We start from the raw sequence: 10,240 nt of genomic DNA on the forward strand, positions 1-10,240 counted from the left end.
GGTTCTGCTGGTTGGTTTTGTAGTTGAAATGGAACTTACAGGCTGATCATTGGGCCCACACCACGGTGGAGAACGTACTGTTTTTCAAATGGCTGAAATGTTTAACTCTGTACATACTTGGTCCCTGCCCTCTGGAACTCTGGACTGGGAGACCGGCACATTATATATCAAAGGGGTGTACAAAGTGTTGCAGGGCAGGTACATGAATTGATAAGTGTGTCAATGAGAGTTTTGATAGCAGTGATAGATATCAGAGGCCCTGTGGAAACTTGGTAGCTATAGGGGAATGGGGGCAATCTTTGTAATTACCTGTGTTGCTGTGGACCAGTTTAGAAATGCCCTCCACATGTGCATGTTGGTTGGTTCTCTGATTAAAGTTTTGAGTCTAAAAGCATTGGTTCCTTCTCAGCCTGGTGCCTCACACCTGGCTGGATGCCAGGCATGCAGAATCCCTACCTCCAGGCACTCATATGGTGGTGGGGGAGGCTTGTAATGGTGGAAATTGCCCAGTAAGAGGGAGCAGCTAAGTCTTTTCCCACTGTCTGGGAGGGGCATGGGCCACTGGGGAACCAACCACACAGTTTTGGTCCTCCAATACATTAAACAATGCTTTTCAGTTCTAGTGCAATTCTAAGTAATCAAGAAAGCATTGGCAGCATGGAGTTAACTCTTCTCTTAATTACAGACAGACAACTGGCTTCAGTCTCAGCCAGTATTTTTAGTTAGCATTCAATAATACAATTTTGCTTTCCTGATATTTATTTAAATTCTCCTAACCCTTATTTTCTCTAGTGACAACAGATACAACTTTCCCACTCATGGTAGTGGTATAAAGTCCTCTTTAAAAAACTGATTTTTTTAAAAGCTAATTTAAAGGAGAACACTGGTGGTACACATCTATGGCAAAAAGTTGACTGGTATGTGATTGAAGAGGCTTGGGGTAGGCTTAGTTAACTAAGGCCTAGCACCCCCTTAAATGGCATATTAATTTCATCAGTCAGGATGAACAAGAAGTAGGATATCAGCCATTATGTCCAAAGGATTTCCAAATAAAAATAATTCTATGATTATAGAAAAAAAGTGGAAGAAAATTCACCAAAATCTTAAGGGAGTGTGTTTCTGAACCAAATGATCTCTTAGTTTCTTTATATTTTTTAGTATTTTCCAGACCTACCACAAGTTACCATTTTCTTTTCTTTTCTGTGGCTGGCTGGTACGATAACATTTTTTATTAAAGAAGTAATGCATGAAGATTCTTTTAAAAGATTCCAGCTGTACAAAAGTGTGCAGAGCAAGACATGGAAGTCCCTCTGTCCCATCCCATCAGCTTCCTTTAGAGAATCCCTTGAATCTAATACATATGAGGGTCTTCAGAAAGTTCATTTTATATTATCATTATTCATTTTATGTTAAGATTTATATTATCTTTTTATTTTTCCATGAACTTTTTGAAGTACTCTCATGTTAGCCTCCTTTCCTTTCTTATGTGTGTAAATGCTGACACTTTAAATGTGGGGGTGATCTGGAAGAGGTATCTCTAATGAATCTACAAACCTTTTGGAAACTCCCAGTCCCGCTTGTTTTCCTTTTTTCTCATAATTTAGGATTCCTATGACCTACAGTAATGATTTTGAAGCTTTCTGATCTTTAGCAACAGAACTCTTTCAACACAGCTTTTCTTAAAGTATGGCAGACACATCAATATAGTGGAAGATTACACTATATTAAGTATCACCAACTCACATACTGAGAAAGTCTGTTACAATTCTGTTGCTCCTTCTGGTCCCCTCAATGAGTAAGTATGGCTTTAACACTTCACACCTCCCGATCTCTTTGACAAACTCAGAGCAGGACTCCTGACAATTTGCAAACAGTAGCTTCCATTGCATTTACTCTTATGGCAAATTTCCATACATGGACGTGATACTGGTTGTCCATTCAAAACCATGGTCAAAGTTTTAAAGGACATTGATTGAAATAAACACTAAGAAAGCTGGCTGGGTAACTCGGTTAGAGTGTAGTGCCCGTAACACCAAAGTCCAGGGTTTGATTCTCTATTGGCCAGCTGCCAAAGAAAAAAGAGAAATAAACCTTAGGAGAAGGCATCTGCGGCAACAACCGAGGAGGTTGTGTGTGGATGCTCAAAGTTGAGAAAATACTGTTCTAAGGAAATTGTACCTAGGAATCCAAAATATAAAACATAAAAATGGAGTCACTCTGGTCGAAAGGGCATAAGGGGCCACCCCTCTGTCTCCATTGCCCCATCGCCAGGACAGCTTGGGTAGATCAGTTGGGTAGATATGCTGAGAAAGAGATTTGAGCAATGAGTGCAGAGATCTTGTGCCATCATGACCCACATGACCAATGTCCCATGCACCACTTGTGCACTATAGTACAAAATAAAAGCTACTGGTGTTCCTGGTTACAGTGAATGTCTATCACTTGCCTCTCTAAGATCCATTTTTCATTTCCCCAGCAGCCCTGGTTTCTCTTGCCAATGTTCTCAACATTTCTTCCCCAGTTTTAGGCAAAAAATATATATCCCAGTCAAGTCAATGAGCACTCCCTTCCCTGGCCAGTATGATTGGTTCACAAATAGGCATGTGACCCAAGCTGAACCAATCAGAGGGAATTTCAGGCCTCTGCCAAGAATACTGGAATAAAGATGCTCTATCCTGCTGGGCATGGATTGAAAAAACACCTGCAGCAGATGCTGCTGCAACCATCCTCGAGTTGCTAGGGGTCTGTAGTGGGTTGAATAAGTGCCCCCTAACCCCCCACAAAATATTTATACCCACCTGGAACCTCAGAATGTGACTTATTTGGAAATAGGGTCTTTGAGATGTAATTAGTTAAGGATCAAGATGAGATCATATTAGATTAGGGTAAGCCCTAAATCCAATGACTGGTGTCCTTACGACAAGAGGAGAGGACACAGGGAGATACACAGAGAAAGCTGTGTGAAGACAGAGATAGAGATTGGAGTGATGTTCCACAAGCCATGTAGGGTAAATGCTGGACATAGCCCTATTCCCCCTCCCCATGCATGCCAGAGTTCCCCCTCCTTCCTGGGAAACTACCCCTGGCCAAGGTAGTTACCCAAAGAAAGGCATGTCCCCTTTAAGACAAATGGAAGACTGATGGAAGCAGGGACACTAAGTAAATGAATTAGCACGCTGGTGCTAAAGCACTCTGGTGCCAGGAGAGTATGGAGTAGATTAACTTATCTACTCAGCCAGATCCCCTGTGTGCTCTGAGTTACGTGAGCTGAGTGAGGGCCTGCATGTAAGCCTGCAAATGATTTACACCCCTACTTTGATCTGTTCAGTATATAACTGTTGTATGACCCTGCAGAGGCACAGATATCCAGCTGACTTGGCTGTTGTCAGTAACAGCAGTCCCAAGAATCTAATACAGGGACTCAGCCTCAGATAGGTCAACACTTCAGGAGGCCAGTGAGCATCAGGACCGAATTATGTCCCTGCTGACATTGTTGAGCTCCTGAGTCAGACTTTACCTGAGCCAATAACTTTTCTGTGTTATTTAAGGTGGGTGAAGCTTACCATCCAACCACCAAAAAAAAAGAAAAAAAAAAAAAAAAGGCAGGTGAAGACAGGTTTTCTATTAATCACAGCCAGAGAATTTCTGGATGATACACTTAATTCACTGCTTCATTCCTCATCAGAAATTTATATAATAAACCAAGTGAGGGAGACATAAGTGAATCCATTCTCACTGATGTTTTCAAATCAATTCTTTGCAAGCTTTGGTGCTGTTATCAGCGCTGCAAAGAGGACACTTACTTGGTAACTGAGCAGCACACATTGAAGGCATCACCTCTGAGAACACTGGTCTTGGTTTAGATGCCAAGAGTTACCTGAGTGTCCCCCTACCCCCAGTGGAGCCCCCTAAGGAAAACCCATGTGAGTGTTGTGATAGCCACACTCCAGTGGTGCTTGGCAGCTGATCAAGCACTTTCTTTCTCATAGGACCCTCATATCTGAAGGTGATCTGTGATCCCAACTTGAAGAAACAGATGACAGTGATGGCTGAGGAATGTGAGACTCAGGTAAAAGGACTTATGTACAAACACCAAATAAAAGGCTAGGCTTCAAGACACAGATCTCACACTCCTTCCTACCATGCTGCCACTTCCAGCTCCACTGCTGGTGACTAGGGGAGCCAGCTGATGTCCAAGCTTTCTAGAGGACAGAAAGCACAGATTACAGTTCCTGCCTTTCACCATGGGCAGATAAATAAATCATTGTAATGCGTCACTTCTGATGCCACAGGGCCAGTGGAGTGGGGGGAAATTCATTTTAACATGTAGGTTTTCTGAAATTCTCACCTTGATGATTCAGTGCAGCAATATTGTCAACCTTTCTACATGGGGCCCATGGTTGGGAACCTAACATTCAGCCCCAGGTCACACTCAGCGTCATCCCTACATATACCGTTCCAATGAGCCATTGTCATCTAAAGGTAGAGGAATAAATTCAAAATGAATAGAAGTACTGAAACAGTCTGGCAGTTCCTCACGTGCCTAAACATAGAGTTACCATATGACCCAGCACATGCATGTTCACAATGGCCAAAAAGTGGAAACAACCCAAGTGTCCATCAATGGATGAATGAATAAACAAAACATGGTGTATACATACATTGGAATATTATTCAACCTTAAAAGGAAGAAAATTCTGACACATGCTACAACATGGATGAACCTTGAGGACATTATGCTAAGTGAAATAAGCCAGTTGTGAAAAGACAAACACTATATGATTCTACTTATACGAGGTTCCTAGATTGTCAAACTCATAAAGACAGAAAGCAAAATGGTTGCTTAAGGCTGTGTGGGGATGGGGGTGTTGATAGCTGAAGGGCACAGGGCTTCTTTTTGAGGTGATGAAAATGTTCTAAAATGTCCTAAATTGACTGTGGTGATGGCTGCACATTATCTGTGAATACACTAAAAAAAAAATTGATTTTACTCTTTAAATGACTAAATGGTATGGTATGAGAACATATTTCAATAAAACTGTTGTTTAGAATGAATTAATGAATAAATAAACAAATAAACAAATGTAACGGAAGTAATCAGTTATAGGAGCCTAAATTAAGGGAGGATAAGCTAGCAAAACCCAACACCCACGAGGCTGATGGGAGGACAAGCTCATGTGAGGACAGGGCACAAGGCAGCAGCAAACCCTTCCAGAGCCAAGGTTTTTCCCAATAGCCCAGAGGTGGGCACCCCCTTGTCAGAAGCAATACCCCAGCTAAGAGCCCCTCACAGAAGGCTCATCCTCCCGGGGATGCAGACAGAAATCAGGCCTCAGCAGATCTTGCTGAGCTCTGCCTTGATGAGCCCAGCCACGACCCTGTGTTGCATCTTCCCTGGCATTCGGCCATTGCATAGCTCCACACAGGTGCTGGGGACTTTCTGCTCGCAGCTTGGCTGCTTGTTGTGGTTTTCAGATTTATGTCCAAATCAACCCTGGGTTTTTCAAGCAGGATTCTGCATGGTTTCAACCAAGCTTAAGGACATCTTTGCATCTCATTAACTTCCAGCCACTGATGAGACTCCCTGATCATCAAGTTCAACCCAGTCATGTGACAGGGGGAGAAACCTGTGGCCAGAGAGGTAACATGGTTTTCCCATTGTACTAGCTTTCTGGGGCTTCCAGAACAAGGCATCACAAACTGGGTGGCTTAAAGCAACAGATTTATCGCTTTATAGTTCTGGAGGCCAGAAGTGTGAAATCAAGGTGTCTGCTAAACTACACTCCCTCTGAACGCCCTAGGGGAGGTGTCTCATTTGTACCCATGGAATTTTAAATCATGGAGATGACTGAGTGCCCACACACAGAGGTCAATGCCATTGAAAGAAGAATTTATTGCTTCTACTTCCCAAGAGGAGGAGGAGGCACACCACGCCATACCACACAGGGCCACACGGGAGCACCAGAGTCGGTCAGGAGGCAGAAAAGAGCAAGAGGAAAGCCTATGCCAGAGCTTTCATTAGGATTTGCAGGAAAGGCAAGACAGGGCAGAGTAAATAGTTCAGGATTGGCTAGTTTGAATAATTCCAGTGGGCTCTGTACTACAGGGACTGTCCCCAGTTGTCTGCTAACTGGCCTTGGGATGATTTGAAGCAGGGGAAATGTTCACCTGGTATGTGAGTTAACTTAAGGGGATGTTTGCGGGTATAGACTCCAGATCGATTGGTTTGTATATAAAAGGTAAACTCCCCGCCTGAGTTCTTTGCTATCTCTAAGAACTGGCTCGCTCTGGGAGGAGCAGTCTCTCTCCAGCCAGCAAGATTTTTAAGATGTCAAAACATCATAAGACACAGAAAATAAAAAATGTGATTAACACAGGAGGATCCTTCCTTTTCTTTTCCAGCTTCTGGTAGCCCCAGGCATCCCTTGGCTTGTGGCTGCATCACTGTCTGTGCCTCTGTGTTCATGTGGGTTTCTCCCAGTGTGTCATTATATTGTCTTCCCATTGCACCTGAGTCCACATTTCTCTCTTCTCATAAGGACACCAGTTATATTGGGGCCCACCCTATTCCTGGATGATTTCATCTTAACTCATTACATCTGCAAGAACCCTATTTCCAAATACGTTCACTTTCTGGAGTATGGGGGGATTTCACTATATATTTTGGAGGGACACAATTCAACTCATGGCACCCAGGAATGCAGTGAGTGAGTGAGAGGCAAGAAGACCATAACTGCGCAGCCCAAAGAGCAGTGTCCTTTCTGCCTGTTAGGGGCTGAATTGTGTCCCTCTCCTCTGCCCCCGCCAAATTCATATGTTGAAGCGCTAACGCCCAGTACCTCAGCATGTGACTGTATTTGGAGACAGGGTCTTTAAAGGGATGATTAAGTAAAGATGAGGCCTTTAGGGTGGGCTCTAATTCAGTCTAACTGGTGTCATTATAAAAAGAGATGAGGACACACACAGAGAGGCCAGGGCATGTGCACAGAGGGACGACAGGTAAAGACGCAGCAGGAAGGTAGCTGTCTGCAAACAAAGGAGAGAGGCTCAAGAGGAGTCTGACCCTGCAGGCACTTGATATTGGACTCTGGAGTCTGTAGTAAGTGTGTTCTGATGCCACAGGAAGTTGAAATGGTGGCTGAAGTTTTTCCCTACTTTGGGACACTCACAGGACAGGGTTCCTTATCTTCATGGCTTGTCAGGGACTCATCGGGTCTGAAACTCTCCTGGAGCTCTGTTCACAAGTGTCACCCTGGGACATGTGCTCTCCTGTGGAAAGAACAGTTGTTAATTAATGCCACAGTGTTTATTAAGTACTGTGTCATGGGTCCCCAAGACCACTCCCAGGTTTAGTGATTCTCAAGGACGACTCAGACTATAGTCATACTCATAGTTTATTACAGTGAAAGGACACAGCAAAATCAGCAAAGGGAAAAGCCACAGGGGGTGAAATGCAGGGGACACCAGGCATGATCATCCAGAATCCTCTCCCAGTGGAGTCACGTGGGATGCACTTAACTCCCCCAGCAACGAGGTGTGGCAATATGTGTGAGATGTCGTCCACCGAAAAGCTTGTCCGAGACTCAGTGCCCAGGGTTGTTATTAGGGGCTGGTCATGTGGCCCCCTCTGCCTAATGTGTACCCAAATTCCAGCCTCCCAGAAGGAAAGCAGGTGTTCAGCGTAACCCACATAGAAGGTCATCTATTGTAGGATTCCATTTACACGAAAACTCCAGAATAGGTAAATCTGTAGCAAATCGGTGGTTGTGAGGGGCAGAGTGGGGGAAATGGGAGTGACTGCTAATGGGTATGGGTGTTGCTTTTTGGGGGTGATGAAAATGTCTTGGAACTAGATAGAGGTGATGGTTGCACAATATTGTGAATGTACTAAATGCCACTGAATTGTTCACTTAAAAATGGCTAATGGTTAATTTTATGTGACATAAATTTTACCTCAACTTAAAAAAAGAGAAGGAAGAATCCAGTTCTTCAGTCACATTGGCCACATTTCCAGCGTACATCAGCCATGTGCAGGTGGTGGTCACCACATTGGATAGCACAGATAGAACATTTCCTCCATCTCAGAGTGTTCTCTTGGGCAGCGCTGCCTGAAATGACAGATTAAACATGGCAGGAGAAAGAGCGGAGGGGGTTGAAGTGGATTCCAGGTTCTCAGCCAGGGCCAGTGGGTGGAGGTGGGGCCTTTCGTGTTTTACATCAGACTGCAGCAGCCCCCAAATTCTTCACACTCACAGCCTCTTCCCTCTCAACGCTTCTAGCCAGTCTCACCCTCAGGATCTGCACTCTCACCCCCAGGGTGCAGTGAGGTATATCCGTCCCCATGGCCTCTGCCCTGGGCCCTTCAGAAGGGCTTTCCTTGTTGGTGACTCTATGGCCTCCATCCTGGCCTTCCAGCCTGAAGGAAATTGTAAAGAGAAACATCACTCAGCTCCCTAGTTGGGTTTTAAGAATCAGGAGCCCTGAACAGGTTGTGGCCTTTGACCCAGAAACCCATGCAGAGTCAGGAAATGGTCTTTGGGGATGCGATTACCCCCAGCCTGTTAATTACTTGTGCCACAAAATTCCTTTTCACTTTAGCCAGTGTGGTTTGAATCTTCTATCAATGATAATTTAAGAGATAAATTTTAAGTCCCTCCTCTGCCACGGGTGAGCCCCCTTACCTGAGCAGGTGACACTCCTCTGGTTTCACACTCAGAGTCCTTGACCATGAATAGGGTCTGGATGGTTCTGCTCCTCCACAGGGACATTCCCAACCACTTCCTGGGCTCTAATGGCTGCCTGAAACACAAAGCACTTCCGTCTGTCTCCACATCGGAGTCCCATGGGCTTCGGAGTCACTGGCCCCAGACCCCAAATTCCTGTTCTTCCTCCTCACCAAACCTTCCCACCTGAGGCCAGCCCAAGGACCTGGTAATGAATTAATGGGTTTGTTTGGCCCTCTGGTAAAAGTGTCTAAAGCAGAGCTTCTCAAACTTTAGTGTGCACATGAATCATGGGATCTCTTCAAAGTGCAGATGCCAACTGCCCGGGGCCTGGGACTCTGCATTTCCAATCAGCCCCCAGGGGATGCTCATTTCCCCTGGTCTTTGCATGGCAAAACTAAGAAGCAGGAGTTCTCAGTGCCGTGGAACAGCTCCTTGAGAGTATTCAGGTATTTTGTAGAGGCCCTTCCAGTTGTCACAGTGACTAGAGGAAGGGGCACTAGTGGGTGGGAGTGGAGACTCCAGACTCTTATACTGTGTAGTATATGGTCCCACGCAGCCAAGAACTTTTCTGTGTCCCTCACAGCTTCCTGATGTCCTCTGAACATTCATGTAGAGGAAAATCTTGTCACCTGAGCCTAGAATCCCATTCTGTTTCACTTATAAACTCACAGTATTTTTTAAATGCAGTTTAATATACACTGCACATCTCAGGAATGCAACTACTGGGTAGTAGCAGTGGTTTAGAGTGTAAGCTCTGGGATCCCACAAGCCAGATTCAAAACTAGCTCTGTCTTCTATTAGCTGTGTGCCCTTAGGTGATATCACCTACCCTCTCTAAACCTGTGTCTCCACCTGCAAAATGATGCAGCCCCTTTTTCAGTCAACCAATTGATACTCACTGAGCACCTGCAAATGCCACACACCTCAAAGGAGAACAAAAAAACTTCAGAATAAAAGTAATGACAACAAAGCCACAAAGATATCCTTTAGTAGGTGGATGGCTACATAAATTGTGGTACATCCAGACAATGAAATATTATTCAGTGCTAAAAAGAAATGGGCTAGCAAGTCATGAAAAGACATGGAGGAAGCTTAAATGCATATTGCTGAGTGAAAGAAGCCAGTCTGAAAAGGTTACATAGTATAAGTGGTCTTCAAAAAGTTCATGGAATGATTGGTAATATATATATATATATATATTTTTTTGGCTGCTGGCTGGTACAGGGATCAAACCCTGGACCTTGGCGTTATCAGCACTATGCTCTAACCAACTGAGCTAACCAGATGTATTATCTTTTAATTCCATTTTTTCCCACAAATGTTTCGAAGTACCGTCAAATACGGTTCCAGCTATCTGACATTCTGGAAAAGGCAGAAACTATGGAGATAGTAAAAAAGATCGGTGGTTGCCAGGGGTTGGGGTGGGAAGGGATGAACAGATGGAGCACAGTGGATTTGTAGGGCAGGAAAACTACTGTGTATGATACTATAATGGTGGATACTTGTCATTCTAC

Source organism: Cynocephalus volans, chromosome 3 (genome assembly GCF_027409185.1).
Source record: "Cynocephalus volans isolate mCynVol1 chromosome 3, mCynVol1.pri, whole genome shotgun sequence".
Taxonomy (NCBI): domain Eukaryota; kingdom Metazoa; phylum Chordata; class Mammalia; order Dermoptera; family Cynocephalidae; genus Cynocephalus; species Cynocephalus volans.